The sequence below is a fragment of the Sarcophilus harrisii genome, chromosome 6, assembly GCF_902635505.1.
Source record: "Sarcophilus harrisii chromosome 6, mSarHar1.11, whole genome shotgun sequence".
In the NCBI taxonomy this organism is placed as follows: Eukaryota; Metazoa; Chordata; class Mammalia; order Dasyuromorphia; family Dasyuridae; genus Sarcophilus; species Sarcophilus harrisii.
In genome coordinates this window covers 85028601-85052603 of record NC_045431.1, presented here as the reverse complement: position 1 = coordinate 85052603, position 24003 = coordinate 85028601, and the positions used below count along the sequence as shown (strand labels likewise).

At 34.3% G+C, this 24003-nt stretch overlaps 1 long non-coding RNA gene across 1 annotated transcript in view; it reads left to right on the top strand.

Moving 5' to 3' along the window:
• The first annotated feature begins 19193 nt into the window (after positions 1 to 19193).
• Positions 19194 to 24003, top strand: part of LOC116419983 — a 115138-nt gene continuing 110328 nt past the window's right edge. Inside the window, exons 1-2 of the long non-coding RNA XR_004230304.1 lie at positions 19194 to 19245; positions 20665 to 20771. This is a non-coding gene — a long non-coding RNA (uncharacterized LOC116419983). The remainder of the gene's footprint in view (positions 19246 to 20664; positions 20772 to 24003) is intronic.

The window sequence follows — 24003 nt, the reverse complement described above, 5'->3', positions numbered from 1 at the left end:
ACATTGCATGTTGAAAAATATTTTGAATTAATAGACATCCAGAGCTCAATAATAATTTCCTCCTTGTGATGTATCAATTATTATTTATGTGTTTATGATGTACAGAGCTCTGCTCTAGGCTGGGAGTGGGTGGGGTGGAGAGTGATAAAACATTATTAAAAACAACTTTTGATATACACTGATTAAAACTGTTTGAAAGTTAAATTAACAAACATGTGAGATGAAAAAGCCCAGTAACCTCACGGAAGACTTGTTCTGGAATAGCAAACATTTTCTTAGAAGCACAATAGCCAGCCAGACACATGGATTGTAAAATAAATCCTTAGATACGTCAGATTCTTTTTCCTTTAGCTTGTCACAAATTTTAGCTTTGTGCAGGGAGGAAAATAAAGGATGAAATAGGAGGAGCTGGCTAGGGCATGAAACAGATTGCTTTTGCAAAGCTCAGGGTCTGATGACTTCCATACTTTAGATATGCTATAGCAGCTATGTGAAAGATAGGAATTTTCCAAATCTTAGAATTCATTTCTATTTGACAATGAGACAAAACTTTCTTGATTACAATAAAATGACATCTTGTCTCTTTACTAACAAATCAAGGAACACTATAGAATAAATGCTTTCAGATTAAACCCCACTAACATTATCCAAAGATCTAATTTCAAAGAAAAGTATAAGGAATATAGGAATAGAAATGTCAGTTCAAAAGAGTGTTACTAAATTCATTTGTAGAACAGAACTGAAATCTGCCCTCAGATTTTTTATGAGGCTACCTGCAGTCTCTCTAAGCAAAGAATACCAATTGACTTAGAATGGTAGATGGTATAATAGAGGCCCATGCTGGGTCTTTACCTGTGATGACCAGCTATTAGAAACAAAGTCGTTTTGGTTCAAATAATAGTGCAAATGAGCTAGGGATTTAGAGGCTGATCAATAAAAATGATCAATAGATGAAAAATCAGAAACCATAATTTTAAGCCTTTTATTAAATATACTATGGATTTGGCAGCATGGCTAAAAAATTATCATCATAGCCAGAAGAATGTAGCTCTGAGCTCTACCTCTGACAAATATTTATTGTGAGACCCTGGTAAACTTAACTCTTAAGTTGCTGCCTTAGTAGTGTGAGTTTTTACACCTAAGAGTTCCTTATATTAATCATGACTTTGGTCCTTATTCCTGATGCTCCTTGTATTGACACAAACTATGGATGAAAGGCAAGTCTCTTAGGCTCTCTGAGCCTCAGGTACTTTCCAGAGCCTGTAAGTTATAGATCACAATTATCAGTCTAGGGAATCTCATAGTGGAATGGATAAAATCACAATATTTTGACATGGTGATATATTGACACATTTATACTTTGTATTGAATTACCATCAAAAGATATAAAACCTTGAAACCCACCCCCCAGGGTCATATAACCCAAGGGTCTTATTTTATAGAAGAAAAAATAGGCTCAGAAAGAAAAAGTGACAATAAAGATCACATAGTTAGCTGGTAGCAGAGAATTTATATCTCCATATGTTTTTTAAAAAGTGTTTTACTCAAACCTTAAAGTAGTTACACTGGTGGGATCTCATCCATTCAGGCACTCCCTCCCAGGATGTAGCTCGCAAACGTGTTTATTCCTGACTATCCTGTATAGCTTATGTGTCTGTTCTCCCATAAAACAACCATAGGGAGATTACTCATGCACCACGATGCCTCGGATCCCTCAGCTTCAATTTTTTGGAGACTATAATATTCTATGACCTGTGGTCCTATAGTATCACTGAAAGACTATTGGTGTTTAAAAAAGAAGATGGTCCTGTTGATTTCCTCTTTGGCTACAGAGACTGGGATACATACTATTCAGGAGGTAAAAGTAATTAGGAATTGTCATAGTAGACAAACATAGCTAGAAGACCAGAATAGAATAGAAGGATTGACCTTTTACTTCCAACTCTTGCCTTTCCCTGCGTGTGTTAAAAGACAATAGATTTTTGCTCAGAGAATTGACAAATTGTCTTCATTTCCTAGTTGGCTGCTCTCCTCTTGGATTTCATCATGTCCCTATGAGAACTCTCCACACCCCACTTCAGTTTCTTTTCATATTGTCTTCTCTCTTCAGATTATGAACTCCTTGAGAGCAGGGATGGTCTTTTTCTATTCGTTTCATTTTTTCACTCCCAATATATAGCATAGTACCTGGCATGTGTTAAGTACTTAAAAATGTTTATTGACTGAGTGACTAATCCTTGCTTATAACTCAATACCAAGTAAAATAAGTCTATATATTTTACTTCAAATTGATGCAATTGTGGCTCCAAGCAGACACAACATTAGTCTGGCTAGGGAGAACTAGACACTCCAGATGTATTGACTGTTTTGTTCAGTAGAAGCCTATGGGATTACAATTTCATGGACTTATAGCATCACCAGCATATCTCTATTTGTAGCATCTTGTTTCATGTTCATGGAACTATAGGAAATCTCTTAACACTATGCCTTTCAGGTAACCCATGATTTTCAATGGAATAAAGGAAGCTAAATGGTTCAGTGGATAGAGTGCTAGGTTGGAGTCAGGAGGAACTGGGTCTAAATCTAGCCCCAGATATTTACTAGCTTTGACCTTGACTTAGTTTCCTCACTTTTAAAATAGACATAATAATAGTACCTGTATCTTAGGATTGTTGGAAAAATAAAAATGAGATATTATTTGTAAAGTGCTTGGAGCATATTTAATGCTATATAAGTATTAATTATTATAAGTATTATAGTTAAATATATCATATAAAATCACATATACAACATTTTTACAGAATGTCACAGAACACTGTATTAATTATTAGCATTATTATAAATACTATTAACATATGTTTTTGCTGGAGTCCTGGGCAAGATAAGTAAAATATATATTTGATGTCTTGTCACTTCTCTTTCTGAATCCCTGATGTCCCTTTCCTCTTCTCTCTTTCTAGGACTTTCTTTCTCTTATACATTTTGCTAACCATCCAAAGCCTTTGACTTCCTTTGTCCAAATTGATCCTTTTCTAGAATCCTCAAATGCTCCAAAAATCATTTCTTCTTCACCTTTTTCAGTTGATTTTCCTGTTTCTGAAGATCTGAATTAGGTTTCAGTGTTCTGCTTGATTGAAGTAATTCACATTCATTTATGAACAATCAACAGGGTTAATATACCCAAAATGTATTTAGAGTTTAAGGGAATGAATTCAGATAAAACTCTACTTAGTATAATATATAGGGGGTGATATTTGTAAGGTGAGGTGGGCTATTTTCATATGCAATTTAAGATTTTTGCCCTCTCTCCACCTTTCCCCCACCCATTGAAAAGGCAAGAATTATGATACATACTTACATACATATAAATATAAATAAATAAATTCATGCAAAGCATTTTTCAACATTAGCCATGTTTTAGGGAAAGAAAAGCAAGAGAAAAAGTTTAAAAAAGTGTTTTCATCTGCATTCAGAATTCATCAGTTCTCATTCTGGAGGTAGATAGAGTTTTTCATAATGGGTCTTCTGGATTGTCCTGAACTATTGTTTTGATCATTGTAGTCAAGTCTCTCACAGATTATCATAATAGCAATATTGCTATTACTGTATACAATGTTCTGATTCTGCTCACTTAACTTTTTATGTTCTTATAATCTTCCTAGTTTTTTTAAACTTCTCTTAATCATTTTTAATAGCACAATAGTATTTTACAACATCCAGATGCCAAAATTTGTTTTGATGCATCCCAGTTAATAGGCATCCCCTCAGTTTCCAATTCTTTGCCACAATAAAAAGAGCTGATATATATATATATATATATATATATATATATATATTTACATATGAGTCCTTTTCCTTTTTATTTGATCTCTCTCTAAAGATAATCTTATGGGATTTCCTTTTTATCCCCATTGCTGCTCTGCTCTTGATTTTTCTGTTTATTAATTAAATTTTTATCTCATTGTGATCAGTAAAAGGATGTGTTCATCATCCTGATTTTTTACATTTATTTATGAGTGTTTTTATGCTCTAGTACATGGCCAGTTTTTCTAGAAGTGCCATTTACAGATGGAGAATATGTATACTGTTTAAAATTTCTATTCAATAGTAGTTGTCAGGTGCTCTTATAGCTAACTTTTCTAAAATCCTCTTCAAATTTTTAAAACTTTCTTGTAATATTTAAGTTTGCAAGGGACACATTGAAGTTTCTAATCACCTTTGTTTTGCTGTCAATTTTTTCCTGGCATTTCTATTAATTTGATATTTAGATACTATGTCATTTGTTATAATTATATTTAATACTGATATTATTCCATTATCTATGGTGCCTTCAATCTTAATGTAGGTTCCCCAAATAATTCTCTTATCTATGGCTAGTCAAAGATTGAGCAGGATTTTAAAAAGGAGTTTGTGGTTGTAAGAAAAATTTAATAGAGGGGGTAGAACCAAGATGGTGGAGAGCAGACATGGCTTTTTGGGTTTTTTTCTTGTGAAGACCGCGTATTTTAAAATCAGCCGGAGTTAGGAATTCAGGTTAGGAGAAAATCATCAATCTTTATTCTCAGTGAAGAAAGATTGGAGGTGGAAGAGAATGGGCAATAGCAATGTGTGTAGCTGAGTCAAGAAGCTAGCTAGACAAGAAGTCACACGACCAGCTGCTACCAGCATAGAACCCAGGCCCAATCTCTCCCAGCCTCTCTTCCTGTCTTTCTGCCTCCACCCACCAAAATCATCATTTCCTATACAATACATCAGGACTTGCACAGAGAGTGGGCAGGGGCCATTCTTTATCCAAGCATGTATATTAATAGAGTATAGTCCAATTACTATTTAGCCTCATGTGCTTGGGACCTCAGTGCATCAACTCAAGCCTCAGCCCATTACATTTTCTGACCTTCTTTCAAACCAATAGCAAATTAAGACTCTGAACTGATTTTGAAATGACAAAACCCACAAATATTTGGAGTACAACACACAGAAGAAGAAACTTTGGAAAAACTTCAGAACTGTTCTATTTCAATTGGACAGGAACACAGGCTGCTGAGCTCAGATCTCAGTGTAGGGAGCCAAGGTGTTGCAGTTGGCACACCAGGGAATTTACTGTGAGACTCTTGGGCTACTCTGTCCTAGTTGCAAAGGGGTAGTTTAGCAGATTTACTGTAAAACACTCAAAATCAAATAGAAAAGGCAAATTATAAGCCATTGAACCCCAGAAGAATGGGGGGCCTGGCCACCATTACCCAGCACTGGAAGTCAATCAGCAGAACTGCCCAAAGGCAAACTAAAGCAGCTGTCACCCCTTTGCTTTAACAGCAGAACTCAACTCAAAAAATGAACAAAAAAGCAAAAAGAACTCTATAGACAGCTTTTATGGAGAGAGAGAAGAACAGACCTCAAATCCTGAAATTTCTAAAGGAAAATCAATGCCAGATGAAACCCCAAAGGGAGATATGAGTTGGTGCCTATGTCATAAGGCTTTCTTGGAAGATTTCAAAAAAAGATCTTAAAAGAAAGGAAATGAGATATTTGCAAGAGGGTATGGAAAAAGAAAAACAGAAATTATCTGAAGAAAACTCCTTAAAAATAGATATCTGAAATGGAAAATGCATATAACTCAATACAAAATAGATTTGATGAAATGCAAAAAGCATATAATTCCTTACAAAATAGATATGAAAAAGAAACCTATTCATTGAAAAACAGAATTTGTGAAATGGAAAAAATGCAATGCACAAAACAACTCATTTAAAATTCAACTGGCCAACTATAAAAGGAGCTAAAAAAGATAACTGAAGAAAATAATACATTAAAAATTAGAATTGAACAAATGGAAATGAATGACAATAAAACTTCAAGAATTAGTCCAACAAAACAAAACAAAACAAAATAGAAGAAAATGTGAAAGGATTACTGGATTTCCTGAAAGTCATGATGAAAAAAGAGCTTAGATGTCATGTTTCAGGAAATCATCAAGGAAAACTGCCCTGATGTCCTAGAACCAGAAGGTAAAGTAGCCTTTTAAAGAATTCACTGATCTCTATCTGAAAGAGACCCCAAAATGAAAACTCCAAGGAATATACTACCTAAATTTCAGAATTATCAGATCAAGGAAAAAAAATATTGTAAGCAGCCAGAAAGAAACAATTCAAATATTGAGGAGCCACAATCAGGATTACCCAGGACCTAGCATCTTCCATCTTAAAGGATTGAAGAGACTGGAATCTGATATTATGAAAGGCAAAGAAACTTGCATTGCAGTCAAGAATCCAGCTAAATTGAGCATTATCTTTCAGGGAAGAAGATGGACATTCCATGATACATTTTTGATGAAAAGACTAGAGCTGACCAAAAAATTTGATCTACAAATATGAAACTCAAGACGAAGCATAAAAAGGTAAAAAAGAAGGAACTCTTGAGAACTATATTTCTGTTATGGGTATACATAGAGAGTGCAGGTATAATTTGACTTTGTTGTGATAATATGAAAAAGAAATTATTGGTGGAAAGGGGATTGTACTGGAAAAAAGAGGAAAATAGAAGTAAAAGGAGGAAAATAACATCTCATGAAGAGGTAAAGAAGACCTATTATAATTGAAGGAAAGGAGGGAGAGAGATGAACATTGTGTGAATCTTACTCTCATCAGATTTGGCTCAAAGAGAGAATATCAGACATATTTGGTTTCATAGAGAAAGTCTACTAGAAAGGAAAACAGAAATAGTAGGGGAAAAGTGTAAGAAAGGGGAAGGGGTTGTAAAGGGAGAAGGCTGTTTGAGGGAGGTGGTTGTCAGAAACAAAATACTGGAGAGGAGGAAAGGGTGATAAAAAAGAGAAAAGCATAACTTGGGGTAAATAAGATGACAGGAAATACAGAATTAGTTACTTTTAATTGTGAATGTGAATGGGATGAATTCTGCTACAAAACAGAAGTGGATCTCAGACTGGATTAAAAGCTAGAATCCTACAATATCTTGTTTACAGGAAACACACTTAAAGCAGAGTGATAAATAGAGAGTAAAGGTAAAAGGCTGGAGCAGAATTTATTATGCTTCAGGTGAAGTTAAAAAAAAAAGCAGGGGTAGCAATCCTGATCTCAGACCAAGCAAAAGCAAAATAGATCTAATTAAAAGAGATAAGGAAAGAAACTACATCTTGCTAACAGGTATCACAGATAATGAAGCAAGATCAATATTAAGCATATATGCACCAAGTGGCGTAGCATCCAAATTCCTAGAGGAGAAGTTAAGAGACCTGCAAGACACATTAGACAGCAAAATTATACTTGTGGGGAATCTCAACCTTGTTCTATGAGAATTAGATAAATTGAAACACAAAATAAATAAAAAAGAAGCTAACGAGGTCAATAAAATTTTAGAAAAGTTAGGTATGATAGATCTTTGGAGAAAATCGAATGGAGGCAGAGAGGAATATATATTTTTTCTCAGTAGTTCATGGAATCTATACAAAAATTGACCATGTATTAGGCCATAAAAACTTGAAAATCAAATGCAGAAAAGTAGAAATATTAAATGCAATTTTTCAGATCATGATATCATAAAAATCACATGCAACAAAAGGCCAAGGGAAAATAGACAAAAATTAATTGGAAACTAAATAATATAATCTAAAGAAGGAATGGATGAAATAACAAATCATGGACACAATAACTTCATCCAAGAGAAGGACAATAATGAGACAACATACCAGAATTTGTGGGATGCAGCCAAAGTGGTTATTAGGAAAAATTTTATACTTCTAGATGCTTACTTGCATAAAATAAAGAAAGAGAAGATTAATGAATTGGGTTTACAACTAAAAAAGCTAATAAAAGAACAAATAAAAAACCCTCAATTAAATTCCAAATTTGAAATTCTGAAAATAAAAGGGGAGATTAATAAATTGAAAGTAAGAAACTAAAGAAATAAACAAAATCTCTCTCTCTCTCTCTTTCTCTCTCTCTCTCTCTCTCTCTCTCTCTCTCTCTGTATGTGTGTGTGTGTGTCTCCTTCCTCACCCATATCTGCCTTCCAGCTTTCCTTTCTTCAAATCTTAGTTCCTTCCTTATCTTAAGGGGTAAATCTCCAATTGATTTTGTATACTTTATTTGTACATAGTTATTTGTATGTTGTATTCTACAGAAGACTCTGAGCTTCTTGAGAATAGAGGCTGTTTTTTTCCCACAAGCACTTAGCAGAGTGCCTTGCACATAGTAAATACAACCCACAAGCCACTAATAACTAATATATCATTAAAGATTAACAGTATCTTGGCAAAATGATGCTTTTGTAATAGAAAAAATTCCTCTTCAAAGGTGGATCCTCATCATTTTCTTATCTACAAGGTAGCCCATTATAATATATCGCTGTGTTTGTCTAAAATATTAATTCTTACTGTCCAAGAAAGGCAACTATTTATTCATATTTCTTACAAGGTGAGAACATAGAGCTCACAGAAGTGTAGAGATGATGATGGAATTCCTTCCAGTGTCAAGTGAGCATCTTCGTTTTATACAGATGTAAGGACTCTGAATAGCAAAAGAATTCAAACAAATTCTTTTACATTTGTAGGATCATATAACTTACTTAAAAGTAATTTTAGAGTTTGACTCTTTACCTTGCTCTACTCCTTTCCCACCATTTAATAGATCATGAAACTAAAGACCTTAAAAGAAAATGATTTACTCAAAAATCAACTAAAATGATTTTGGAGTTTGTGGTAGTTAGGTGGCTTCTAGAGAGTGACATAAACTCAGCTAAGTCTAGTAGGTTCAGGAAGGAATTGTTTGCATTCTTTAGGATCCCTGGAAATCTTCTCTGATACAGACTTTTAGAAAGCTTACAAGAAAAATCATGTATAGTATATTTGTTTCCCTTTTCCATGGTCATCAAAGTGTCTTCCATTCAAATCCAGGTTTTACCACTTCTGCCCTGTATGATCTTGGGCAGCTTTCTTAACATTTCTGAAGCTCATTTTTTTTTCATATATAACATAAAGGGTTGTCCTAAATAGTAACTAGAAGCAATTAAATGGCTTAGTGGATAGAGCTGTAATCTGGAGTCAGGAAGACTTGGGTTGAAATCTGGCCTTAGACACTGCCTAGTTATATGGCCCTGGTGAAGACCATCTCTGTGTGGAGAAGGAAATGGCACTCCATTCCAGTATCTTTGTCAAATAACTTCTTACCATGAAGAATAAGGTCTATGGAATCATAAAGAGTTGGACGTGACTAAACAATGAGTAGATAATATCTAGTGTCCTTTCCAGCTCTATGATCTTAAGTAACATTTGGTACCTCACTGTATGGGTGAATCTGTGATTCCTCAGCTTTCTGAGGTGCCAGCTGTCTGAGGCTCTGACCATCAACATTGGAGAAGCTTTTCAAAATCTGAGATAGAACCAAAATTTGCTAGCATTGAATAGATTTAAAAACAGGAAGCTGGTAATTGTGAATTTCATAGGGTTAGTTTTAGGTTCACAGAGAATATTTGCATTTTCTCAATCTAGTAAATAATTCAGACACCTACAAAATTCCCCCTAGCACTTTTTAAAAACTTTCCAAATTAGCCTAGTATAAAATTGAATTGTTTTTCCTTATTCCAACCATGGATCACTAAGCCAGGAAGCTTGACATTTTTATTACCTTGTTTTCGAGTGCAGAACTTGTAAGTTAAATAGGCAGAAATTTTAAGAATCAAATAAGGTTCTCAATTCATAGGAGGAAAAATGTTTCTAAAATACTGTATTTTCACACTTGAAATCTTCCCCTAACTGATACACTTATGGGATCCTGTAGCTTTTGTGTTACAGCTGACACCTCTGGTTCTGTAATTATAAAAACTGTACCTTATACAATGGTAATTTGGCAAAAATTGTCAATTTTCTGAGTTGATGCTTAATGTGAAAGACTATTTCTTCTATAATATGAAAGGCAAAGCAGCTTCTTGGCAATCAGTTTTTCAATTTAAAATGTGAAAAATCAAATTAAGAAATTCCCAATATTTAATATTTATTCTGATTTCCAAGGACTTGCTTTACAATCTTAATCTATACTTAGATAGGCTAATGAAAGAGAATTTGTCACTTGATGAACTAGTATAGTGAATGGATTTGGGGTAAATGAAATGAATTCAGTTTATGATTCTGCCACTTATTCTTTTGTGATATTTAAGCAAAAATCTTAACTTTTCTGGGACGGATTCCATTTTTTTAGTTTTAAAAACTTTATTTTAAAAATAATGAAATTTAATCAAATTTAAAATTGAAATTTAATTCCCTCCTACTATCTCCTATCCTAGCATTGTGGGCAAAAATGGAAACCTTTTGTAGTGCATATGCATAATCAAGTAAAACAAATCCCAAAATTGGTCATGTCCAGAAAGACAGTTCATTTTGTATCTTGAGTTCATTACTTCTCTGTCAAGAGGTGGGCAGTAGACTTCATCAGTCCTCTGGAATTATGGCTGGTCATTCGATCTTAGATATGATCCTGATCTTACCTTTTCAACTCCTTATCCTTCCTTGAGTATGGGCAACACAATTGTAAGCTGCTTTGCTCTGATTTAAACCCTATTTAGTTGCCTCTGCCCCTGTCAAGTAGCTGAAAGGCTGTGCCATTTAGGATTCAACACTGTGGCTCCCCCTCTTGATTTGAGCTAACTGCTTTGATCATTGATTAACGCTTATTATTTATGTATATGTATATATAAATGTATATATGTATAATGTGCATATAAAATGTATTACATAGAATATTTTATTACATAAAATATACATATTTGTTATTGTTGTTCAGCTGTTTTTCAGTCAAGTCCAACTTCTCATCATTACATCTGGCACTTTTTTAGCAAAGATACTGAATTGGCTTACATTTCCTTCTCCAGCTCATTTTACAAATGAAGAAACTAAGGAAAATAGAGTTAAGTGAATTGCTTAAAGACATATAGCCAACAAATGTCTGATGCCAAATTTGAATTTAGGTTGATGAGTCTTCCCTTCAAAATGCTCTTATTTATCTAGCTGCCACGCAAATAGTTTAATATGTAATTATAAATAATATTAATAATAATTGTTAATGTCTTTTACATAAATATATGAAACATATTTATTATATATTTGTATGTTGTGTAAATGTTATACTTACATGTTATGTATAATTAATAAAATAATTATACAAATGTAATGAATATGTAAATATGTTATAATATTAATATTATATAAACTATATGTTACATATATTATACAGACTGTACAATATACTATTATATAGTTTATGCAGTATAATTCTGTGAAGAAAATACCTATATTATATTATGTAGATTTTTATAATAGGTTACATGTGACTCTTTTCAGCTTAGTTTCCCTCAGCTTCTTTGTGTGACTCTCCCTTTTAGCCAGACTGTATGTATTGCTGAATCCTCCTGATCACAAGTCTTTGGCTTTTTTGCATTTATTAAGGCTAATTTTCAAGCCCGGAATACACACCTTTTATGTCTCTATACAAATGCTTCTTTTTCTTTAAGGTTCAACTCATTATATGCTACCTCCTTTCTCCTTCCTCCATGGCCAAGCTCTCTAAATGAAAATGTTCTTTTATCTTTTATTTAAAGATATTGGCTAAATTGAAGAATTCAAGAGTTGTTGATTTAAAGGTTCCTTCTAGAGATAAAACTTATTTATTTTCTTTTATGGTAGTGTCACTAGAACTTTCCATTGTACATGACCACATTACCTAAAATGGAACCATCCATGTGGGAGAGACCAGGGACCACCTTCTGGGAGAATACATCTTGTGCCCTTTCATGTGGATGACAACAGTCTCTTTTCTATAACTGTGTAACTGGAACAGGCTGTCTTTAGCTACAAAATTAGAACACTCTGTCTTTTCTCCTACTATCCAGAAGGGATTCATTCTCTCTCTCTCTCTCTCTCTCTCTCTCTCTCTCTCTCTCTCTCTCTCTCTCTCTCTCTCTCTCTCTCTTCTTTTTCTTTCTCTCTCTCTCCTTCCCTCCCTCCTTCTATTTCTTCTTCTTCTTTCTTCTTCTTCTTCTTCTTCTTCTTCTTCTTCTTCTTCTTCTTCTTCTTCTTCTTCTTCTTCTTCTTCTTCTTCTTCTTCTTCTTCTTCTTCTTCTTCTTCTTCTTCTTCTTCTTCTTCTTCTTCTTCTTCTTCTTCTTCTTCTTCCTTCTTCTTCTTCTTCTTCTTCTTCTTCTTCTTCTTCTTCTCTTGTGCTCTTTCATGTGGATGATAACAGTCTCTTTTCTATAACTGTGAAACTGGAACAGGCTGTCTTTAGCTACAAAATTAGGACACTCTGTCTTTTCTCCTACTATCCAGAAGAGGGATTCTCTCTCTGTCTCTCTGTCTCTCTCTCTCTCTCTCTCTCTCTCTCTCTCTCTCTTTCTCTTTCTCTTTCTCTTTCTCTCCTTCCCTCCCTCCTTCAATTTCTTCTTCTTCTTCTTCTTCTTCTTCTTCTTCTTCTTCTTCTTCTTCTTCTTCTTCTTCTTCTTCTTCTTCTTCTTCTTCTTCTTCTTCTTCTTCTCTTCCTCCTCCTCCTCTTCCTCCTCCTCCTCCTCCTCCTTCTCCTCCTTCTCCTCCTCCTCCTCCTCCTCCTTCTCTCTCCCTCTCCCTTTCCCTTTTCCTCTCCCTTTTCTTCTCCCTTTCCCTCTTCCTCCCTCCCTTTCTTTTTCTCTTCAGATGTATTCATGCAGAGCATGGGCACTGTGACAACTTGCAGAGGGAGAAGAACTACATTCCCTTCTTCTTTCCTTATCCTACAGCCCTGAGAAATGGATTTGAGGTTTTGTTTTGCTTGTACTTTTTAGTTCTAGTTGCAAATAGTAGAATTTCCTTTGGATTTGGAATTCAGCTACAGAGGCAGGATTCCAAGCTGAATGCTACAGTCAGTCATTTCTAGCAAGAAAGCACTGAGAAACCAGGGTGCCGGGGATTTTTGGCCCAATGGAGTGGGATACTTTGGACTTGGAACTTGGTACATAAAGGAACTGTGCTAAGCTATAAACCTTCAGAAGACCTCCCTCTCTCCTTTCCAGAGACTGAGGTGGTTCAAGGGTTTCCTTCTGTCAACCTGAATCTTAAAGAAAATAGTCAATACAACAATACAACAAAAATGAAGGTCATTCCTCGGGGCAAGTGAGTTTCTGCTCAAAGTGCCACACAACAAGAGCTGTGAACAGAGTTTATATAGAGCACTTAGGCTAGAAAGAATGACTGCGCTCCAGGTGGGAGGGGTTGTTAGGCATCTCACAGTTTCACAGGGTTTAAGTTGTTTTTTGTAACAAGTAAAAATCCATAAAGAAAGTTTATTTAGGAATGTTTGTAGGGGAGAGTTTTAGATATCTACAAAATAATTAGAGGCTGGAATTGACAAAGTTTGGTTAAGTCCAGGCAATTTGCTGGTCTTCAGTAAGTTCTTTAGTCTATTGAGTTTGTCATTTCCAAGTGTGTGTGTGGGAATGTTTGTATGTTTATTGTTTCTACAATTTTAAAATATTATTTATTTCAAAGCATTCATTTGTATAAGGCTAATCCAATTGTTAAGTCATTAAGTAGGGTATATGGGATCCTCTTAAAATGGAGGAATCTATTGGCAGATGGAGCCAATGGCAGCTCAGGTACCCTCAAACTCTCTTAAGTTTACCAGAGGATCCTATGGGAAGGATAAATGTAAGAAGGTTCGTCTTTGGGGCTAGGGTATTCACTGTCATACTAATAATTAGTAATTAACAGGAAAATATTCAATATACCTCTTTGGGGAAATATAAAACTTGATACTTTTTATGTATCTCATTGAAAAATTCACTTTTTGATTTTCCATTCAAGCAGTGACTTGACATGAGATGAATCTTAAGGCTATCACAAAAAACACATTAGGCAGATATGTGGCCTAGTGCTTGACCAAAAATTAGGAAAATCAAATCTGGTCTTGGTAAACTCCTATCTGTGTGATTCTGGTCAAGTCACCTATCTTCCTTATTTTCTATAGCTGTAAAATGGAGTGATAATAAGCAGCACCTACTTCATAAAGTTGTTCTGATGATGAAAGTCAAATAAAGAAAAAAAGAAACCTTCACAACCTATAAAGCGCTGGCTATTATTATTATCCTTAAATATTGTATGAAAAAATAAGGGAATCATACTTTTAAAATCCCTTGAAGTTCTGACATATTTCAATTTCTTTTCCCTATCTTCCTCTCATTTCCTTTTTCAGCGACTTTTCTTTCTGGGGGAAAAATAAGTCATGAATCTTATAATGATCATCACAATTGTGGTCAGACTTTCTCTACCTAAGCCTCTCTCTTTGGTCCTCCACCTATTCAGCCTCTCCAGAACAGTGTGCATTAAATCTGAGGATTCTTTTAGCCATCTCCCGAATTATTTTGGGAGCTGTGAATAAACTCAGCATATGTCCTGCAATAATACAAATGGCTTGAGCAGTTGTTCTTCTGTTGAATGTTTAAATGATTTCCCCAAAGCCCATTAGTTTGGAAGTCTTTCATTATGGGTAGATTTGAAGGCCTGTCCTGCATTAGAGTAGATGGGGGAATTGGTAAGAGATAAGAAATTCAGTTCCCAGGTGTTCTTTTGGGGATTCTTCAAGGCCTGTTCTCTTTGAGACTTTGCTCAGGGTAAACTCTGTCTTGGTAGGGCTGGATTACTTTGTTCCTAATGGGAGACATCCTTCACTCCATATTGTCTGTTAAACATTTTCCTTATATATACCCTCTCATTTCTCTTTTATGCAGATTTGGATAAATAGACATCTTTGCAATTTTCTATATGTGTTCAATCTAATCATATTCCCTAAATGAACAATATTTAAAGGAGGAGATATAATTCTTGCCCAATAATCCTTCCCAACTTCCTGTTTCCTAATCCTGGCAGAAATGAAAGTCTCCCTTGGAGAAGCAAAGGCTAGAGATGGGTCTTCTGCCTTTGAACCATGTGGTGAGAAGCCCTGCCATAAGTAGACACTCAGTATACATGTGGGGAATTCTCTTTTCCTTACAAATGTTATTAAGGAAAACATATGAATGGGAAAGGGCTTTGCAATAAGTCAGAAATACTATTGCTTCAGAGAAAAACAAATGCCAAAGGTTCTAAACGTTCTTTGTTTTTTTTCTGGACTCATGTGTGTTAGAATCTTCTACCTTCTTTATACTTGGAATACTTTCCCTCTTCAAGTCCACTTTTTGAAATCTTTCTTATTTTTCAAGACTTAGCTCCAAGTACCACATTTTCCCTAAAATCTTTCCTAATTCTAGTTGGTGGTAATTTTCTGTTCTCTGCATTATTCTAATACTTTGAACATCTTATATATACTCAAATACTTGAGGGATTTATAATTTTTTTTTTGTTTTTTGGGAACTCCTAGTATGAGTACTTTCTCTAGCTACCCAGATTACAGCCCATATACAAATTACAGTATTAGAACGTTGCACAAAACTTATAGTGGCTGTTTATTTATGTTTATCTACCCCTGTTTATCTAGGTTGGAAGCTCCTTGAGACATGAGTACAATGTCAAACATGTAGGAGGACATTATTTTGTAAAAATTCTGTTTTGTACAACTTGATATGCCTGAAAAATACGGGGTCACAACAAGCAATAACCAAAGTTGGCATAAAGCCTAGCTCCTGATAAATTAAAGCATTTTTGAATGCTGATCTTTGCACTCAGCACACTTTTAGGATATAAATTTGTTTTCTCTCTTGACTGGATAAAAGCCAATCATATTGCCAATTTTTGATTTGCCAGTTTTTAGTTGTATAAAATTTCTTAAAAGAATTGTTAGAAAAACATTTTCTTTCACAAGGCTCTAAAGTAAATTATTTCATGTTGTCAAGTTTTGATGTTGAAATGGCCAACTTACAAAATTTATTGGGTCCATTCAAAATCTATGGGAAGAAGAACTTATTTTACCACAAGTGCTTGTCTTTCATCTGGTGTGGGCAATAATAATAATAAAAATAGCTAACTTTTTTTAGAGCTTACTATGTGCTAGGCACTGTAATGCTTTATAATCATTACCTCATTTCAATCTCACAACTTTTGGAGCTACATTGTGCCCTATAGAAATATATTAGATGTCAATTCTGTAAGAATGGGGATTTAAAAGTTCAAAGAGTAGAGTTTTCAATCATTCCTTTCCTTTAAAAAATTGTTATCTTTGTCTGTGACATATTTATCTCTAAATTAATCTTTTTTTCTGCCAGAGATAATGAGGCATCCCTTCTAAAAGAGATTAAGCGGCGGGGGGAGACACAGTTCAATAAAAGCAAGCATGTACTCAGTCTGACAGCATATGTAATATTTCACATCTATAATCCCCCACTATGAAGGAAAGAGATGTACTTTTTAAAGCTCAGGATAAAACTTGTTATTATAATTGCACAAAACTCAAACTTGTTTTTGTGTTCTTTTCCTTTATTATCATAATAAAATCAATCAATAAACAATTATTAGACCCCTAGACAAGTATCCCTGAGCTTCTCTGAATTTTTCTTTTTCCCTGTTTTGTATGCCACAAAGATATTACATTTTATTATATAGCATAATCTATTCCCTAAATTATGGTCTTTTTCTTTGATGATGACAAATAGTCCCCAAACTATATGTAAGGATCCCTGTAGGCTGCATGTTGACTTAAAAATCATGTACTAATGTAATCTATATTTACTATTATTATTATTGAATTTACTTATTTTGTTAATTAGTTCCCAATTACATCTTAATATGGATTGGGCTGTACTAGAGAGTACTGTGAACCATTTTGACACCTCAGTTTGCAGCCCTTTGCTACTACCAAAAGTGTTGCCAATGTTTGGGTCTATGTGGGAATCATCCTGTCTTTGTATTTCCCATTCTATAAACTGGGAGTGTGCTTCCACTCTGTAATTCCAGAGATATAGTGATTGATATCTGTTTTTATTTATCTAATTATGAACAATGAGAAAAAAGTGGATCTTAAAATCAATTAGAATTCTAAAGGTATTTCATTTATATTTAGTTCTTTAACCAGGAAATCTAAGGTATAGAGAGACAGTATCAGTCCCAATCAATGTTAATTTGGAAATTGCCTGTGCTGTCACTGATTCAGTCACCTGGAGGCTTGCTCCTCATTTGCTGAGTCTTGGTCTGTGCTGGTGTGGCCTGTGTTGGACAGTGCTCTAATCCTGATGCAACAGATCTTTTCTGCTTGTCTTCTAACTTGTCTTGGGCTGGAAAATTGTTTTTCTCCATATTTTTGTGGGTTCTTTTGTTCTGGAATTTGTTTAGAGTCACTATTTAAAGGTAATTAGAGGGGTTGGGGGAGAGTTCATGGAAATGTCTACCTTTACTCTCTATCTTGACTGTTGCCCCCAATCAATAGTCATTCAATTCAATTTGATACACATTTATTATGTCTTTGCTCTGCTCAGAGACACTGTGCTACATTGGAAAGACAAAATACAAAGACAAAAAAAAAAAACAGTTCTTCCCCTCAAGGAGTTTCCATTTTCTTGAAGAAAACTACACAAACATTCATAAAATTATCTTGCTTTTTCAGCACTTTAAGAAAAGGAAGGGAAAAAGGATCTCAGATATGGGATCATAGAATGTGACACAGAAGAGGTGATGGCCAAGCTAAGTCCTAAAAAAAGTTAAGGGTCATGAAAAGCATGACTGAGAAATAAGTACATTGTGGGGAGGAAAAGCCATGGCCTTAGCCAACGCAAAACGTTGGGTGATCAAAGGTCTAGCTTGTAGTACAGTTACTAGGAGAAGCTGGTTGAATCATAGAATTCATGCAGGAGAATTATGTGAAATAAGATTGTAAAGTAGGTAGGAATTATATAATGGAAGGCTGTAAAGGCAAGTGTTAGAAATTTACATGTTAATATAGAGTAAAAATTCTAAATTTGAGGTCCAAGACCATTTATATATATATAAACATATATATATATATATATATGTAACTGCATTTCAATATAATTTGTTTTTTCTGTAATCCTCTGTATTTTATTTTATGAATTTAAAATATTAGTCTCACAAAGCACCCAGAGGCTTTATTATTGTGCCAAAGAACATCATGTCACACAAAAAATAGTCTAGAGACTATGATCATGGAAGTCACAAGAAATTTTTAAGAAGAATCACTTGATCAGGTCTGGTTTGTATTGGACTAGATGGCCACCTATCTTCCCTTCAGTTAAAGATGTATGATTTTATAATCTGAAGATAATTTTAGTGTCTTTGTGGAGCATAGATTGGGCTTAGACAAAATTAGAAACTAAGGGATCCATTAGGAAGATATCATAATAGTACAGTTAAGAGATAGATGGTAAGTGACTGAACAACATTAGGATTCATGTTACACACTGCAGACAGTGTGAAGGTAGAGCTTTTTTACTGTTATTTTAGAAATTAAAGCTGGATATATAGATGTGATAGTTATCTGGAAGGAAAAAAATTTCTGTCAGTGAGATCTATTTGAAAAAGGAAGGACTGAAGCAAATGCTGGATGACTACTTGTCAGTGGTGTTGTAGAGGAAATCCAATGCTTAAGTTGTTGGACTGAGTGGCCTCTCAGATCCCTTTCAACAACTTTTGTCATTTATTTGGAAAATACTTAAAATAGGCTTCCATTTATTTCTTTACATATTCTTCTTATCAGTGGTTTCTAGTATGGATTGCATTTTCTCATTAAAAAAAATCAGCACTTTGACAACTTTGCTTTTCAAGAGAATCTAATTTTTTTTAAACACTGCTTTGTTTTTTCTGAGTTAATTACGTAATTGTTCAGAGAACAAGGGGACGGGAATGAGTAGAATGCATCCTACTTCAGAATAATGAGCTATGGTAATAATAAGGGAAGTAGAGGAATGTATTACAGATTAGCACAATTACAAAACTTGAAGTAACCAGAGGCCATCACTAAATTAGACTTGATAAATGACATTTCTCCTAATTTGACAGACTTCCTTGAAAAAAAAATCATCTTTCATTTGAGAAGAATCTCATTTAAAAAACCTCATCCCCCAAATTCTTCAGTGTCTTAATTTTTTCTTTTGTTTTCAGTGAAAAGTCTGAAAGACAAAGCCCCTCCAGAATCAAATCTCCTATCCTCACCCTTTCTGTGACCTACTTCAGTTGATGCTACATCATTGACAACATGATTATTTAGTCACAGAGGGTCATTTTTCATCTTGTTCCATGTTCTTATAGAGGAAACATGGAGATCTTTTTTGAGGTAAGATCATTTAGGGCAAGGAGTCCATAATTACCAATATATAATTTACACAGCATACAGATAGATTATTGCTTTCTTCTTTTATTCCCCATGGGATATGTAATAGGCCAGCAATTTATAAGAAGGTGAAATTCACTTTTCTGGATGACAAAATGTCCTATGAGGAAAAGGGTTTCTAACAGAATTCACTATCCTTTTCACTTACTCTTTTATGCTGTGCAGGTATTGTTATTTAATGACGATTCTCCAAATGGAATTATAATAAGCTCAAACCTCCTCCACTCCCAGAAATGGTGAAGACATTTAGGATAGCAGGAGACTTTTTTTTCATATGTTTTTAAGTGAGCTATGATAAAATGAAAAGCTCTCGAACAATAGTATTCCTGGAGCATTTTTCTTTTTGCTTGATCTCTACTATTCAATAGGATGGTGACTCCCTTCCTGTCTCTAACACTGAAGCTAACTTACTGTTTAATTATGTCTGAGTGCACACAGTGACTGACATAGGCATTATGTAAAGACCTTCTAAATGCAATTTTCCATTTTAGAGTTATACTATTTGTTCAGTGCAAAGTCCATAATTTTGAATATTTTCTATATTAAAGAAATGAAAAAGAAAACCAGCTTTACCAAAAGTATTAAATTCAAATAAAAATTCTTTTGCAAAGCCCAGGACAATACAGCACTGTACATATCTAAATGCCTTTCCATATTACTAGAATTTGGTAATTCTTGAGCTTATTCAACACTATATGACATTTCTCCCTCAAATATACAGTTAAAAGTTTGGAACAGAAAAGTAGAAAGGAATTATTGGTAAAAGAAGAACATTTCACAGAAAACTGTAATGCTTTGTACTTATGAGTCAAGTTTGAGCAGTTTAAAAGAATTTTCAAGTGAGAGCCTGTTCAATTCATTGAGTTTGCAGAATGGTGACATTTTGTATGGGAATCTATAAAGGTTGTCAATAAGTTTATTGGCATCTTGTCCAGACCACTAAAGCCATTTATTGTCCCAGTGAGTGGGACTGCTCCCAAGATGAATTGGTTGGTTTGGAGTTACTCCTTGATATGTTCTGGAGGATAGTTTTTAATAATAGGGACTTTGGCAAAATGAGCTGACTGGCTACTTTTGGGAGAACAGACTTTATGGGAAAAGCCATACTTTTGAGCTGATCTATAAAAAGAATCTAACAAAGCAGAGAACTATTTTTTCCTCTTTCTACATATTTCCCATAGAGATCACAAAAGTTCAGCAGGTGTGGGTATTGTGGAACTGTTAAATGCCAGGAGCTATTAATGGAAGCTTTGAAAAAGCACAAGGAAGAGATTGACCTGTGCTTTTCTATACAGCTTGGGCAAGGAGTTTCTGAATCTCAGGTTCCAAACTCCTTTTAAATTTATTTTTCCATTTTTTGAGTCCAAACTAGGGAGATGAGATGCCTGAGAATTCAAGAGTTTGGGTTCAAGAACTAGCAGATTGAGGAGGCATTGGTGCAGTATTAAGAGCTTCTGAGAGACACACAGGTAAGAGAAATTAAGACTAGATATGTAACTAGGAAAAACTAGTATAATTAGGAAAACAAGGATTCTCAAGTCCCTTATGCTATCATACCCTTATCTTTAGGTACTCTTCCCCCCAAAATATAAATTTTGATCACTGAAACCTTGTAAGATACTTTGGGTTTATAGGCTAGATTTATTTCTTAAGGACCATGCCTTAAACCCAAGTCATTCTGGCTCTCATTGATTGGCCAAACAATGGGTCTCAAGCCCAAATCCCATGTGGTCATTGTTTGGGTCTTGTTAGCTTAAAGTGAATGTATATAATTACTGTTTCTGGTTTTGGCCAGCCCGACCTTACTTAAATACAACACATTTGTAAGTCACATCATCACCTTCCTCCTTCCATAGTCTTCTTGAGAAAGAAGGACAAACCAAAACAACAGTGACATGTCAGGGAGAGTGGGAGGCAAAATCTCAGATATGAAACTTTTTCAATTTATATGTTAACCATTCTGTTAAATTAGATTTTTTTGGTCATTTCAGTTTCATAATAGATTTAAATTATATACACTTACAGTGAGGTTTATGACTTTCTTTTAAAAAATTTTAGTGTCAGCTAGGTGGTGCAGTGGATAGACACCAGTCCCAGAATCAGAAGGACCTGAGTTAAATTTGGCCTTGGACACTTACTAGCTTTGTGATCCTAGACAAGTCACTTAACCCCAATTGTCTGTTTCTTCATCTAGCTATATCTCACACAGATATTGTAATATATCTGGTTTTCTTTGTATATATATTTTATTTTATACTCTTGAAGATATTATGTTGACAAAGGGTTTCTTTGTCTTTACCAGGCTTCTAAAGGGGTCTAGAACTCAAAAAGGACTTCAAATCCTTCATTTTACTATAAAGATAACTTCTATGAGTACTCAGGCAGAACCAAGGACTCAAGAACCCAAAGTCTCTGATTATAAAGCCAAAGCTGTATTCCACATAAGTCATGTAAAACTCAAATAGAAAGGAAAGCCACTAATCCAAGGATTCCTATGGGCCATATAGTAACTTACTTTTAAAATGCAACATCATCTTTATTTTAATGTATTATTATTTATATTGTTGAATATTTTCTAATTACATTTTTTTCCTTTCTTTTTTTGGTAAGGGAATTATGGCTGACATGCCCAAGATCACACAGGTGATTACTGTTAATTGTCTGAGACTAGATTTGAATTCAGATCCTGTGCTCTATCCTCTACACCATCTGGTGCCCCTCTTAATTACATTTTAATATGGTTTGGGTCTCATTTGGAATTATTGTGGACTTCATGTGACCTTTAGGCCACATGTTTGACATTTCTGCTATGTACCATGCTTGTGTCATCTTGCAGATGACCATTTTATAATAATGGTATTAGATGTATTTGTCTTTTGAAGTTGAGGATTTGTTTTTCTGATAATAAAAGAACACCATTTTCAAAATAAAAACATCATTTGCCTTTATTCATTTTTTAGATATGATGGACGTACCTAAAAATAATTTTCTGCTTCCCTTTGTAATATTTTTTGTAAGATATATCTTTCCCCTTTATTTTCAATCCCTCTTTGCCTATTATTGATGCTCCAGAAAACTCCCTTTTACAAACCAAGCATTACAGAATTAGGAACAGAAACTTAGGAGAAATGGTATAGGAAAGAACCACAACAGAGGGATAGACAGAAAATACAAGATTGAAGTTAACAAAAATATTTTTGTACTAAGAAATCAAGCTTTCCTTTAAGTCAGCTATTCATTTCTTCCTTCATTTTTTCCCACTCATATATCCTTTCAAGTAAATAATTTGTAGGTTTCAAATAACTAAGGTTCATATTTCTTTTCCCACTAATAGTAACTGTGAAATTTGTCCATAAACAGAAAAGCTGCTCCTTCTCTTTCACATAGGAAATTCTATTTAATGTCCTAGGGCTCTTGTTTTTTCCTAGGCTGAATTAGAATTTTAAAAAATAATGGACAGAACAGATTTTTGATTTCATATTCTACATCCTTTGACTTTTAGTCACTTTCTAGTAGTTTATGATATTCATCTAACTAATAATTTTCCAAGTTTCTTTTATTAAGCATCATCAAATAAGTTAGAAAATTCTCCCTCCTCAAAGATATTATGTTTTATTTTAAATTCTAATATCCTGGGAAAGGCCTCCATTACATCATAAATATAGTTAATCTTTACATAGAATTTTTCATGTTCTTTTTTCTGTCATCCTTCTAATTATTCTGTGAGATAGAGATACTACTAGTGTAAGGATGGGGGCCAATTGCAAGTAATTGCCTCATTCCCCCTTAAAATAAATGACAAGATGGTACATCCTAATATCTTAACCAGGTGAGAACATTCACTGATTGTTTCAATTCATAATTGGCTTTAAATAAAATGCAGAAGTCTTAGTTCAATTAAAATATCTTTGAAAATCATTGGATGGATTGGAAAGATGGTACACAAAAATTAAATTCAGATTGATGAAAAAATAGCAAATATGCTCAGAACCCAGAAATTTAAGCATCTGGAAACTTAATGATGGAAGCTAAAAAGGAATTACTTTGGAGTGGGAGGAAGAGGAGCCCTGGCTTTGGTTTTCAACTCATTTTTCCCTTCTGATTTTTTCTCTTTTGGAAGACATAGTGAACCTTACAGAACCAGAGGATTCAGATTTCCCACTGATATCCTAGAAGTGTCCCTGAATAGCAAAAGGCAGAAGACAGTGTCTGCATCAGGAAGTGTGAACCAGAGACCCTGAGGAAAGACAGCTTCTAGAACTCTCCAATGAGCCCAACAAGAAATCTAAGAGGAAAATCTTATGGACACTAACAAAAAGACTACCAAAAATTGTGTTATTACTTTTGCCACAAATGTTCTCAAAGCCAGAATGAACTTTCCTCTGGCTTCTGGGACATTGTGTTATATATACTTTTAGAGGGAGATTACATAACAATTCTTAGTGTCCAGATGAGTGTGGGAATCACACCATTGGGAGCTAGTGAATTATAACACTAAAATCTTATAACTCTGCTGGGGCTATAGCCTTTGAACTTTGGTTTCCTGTTTTGCCACCACCAATGGGAGGTAGGAGATCTCTCAACATAGTTCTAGATCATGAAGTTCACAAGTATTATTACCCTCATTGTACAAATGAGAAAATGAGAGATGAAGTAATTTACTCATGATCAGAAAACTAGGATCAAATTAATTAATGTTTA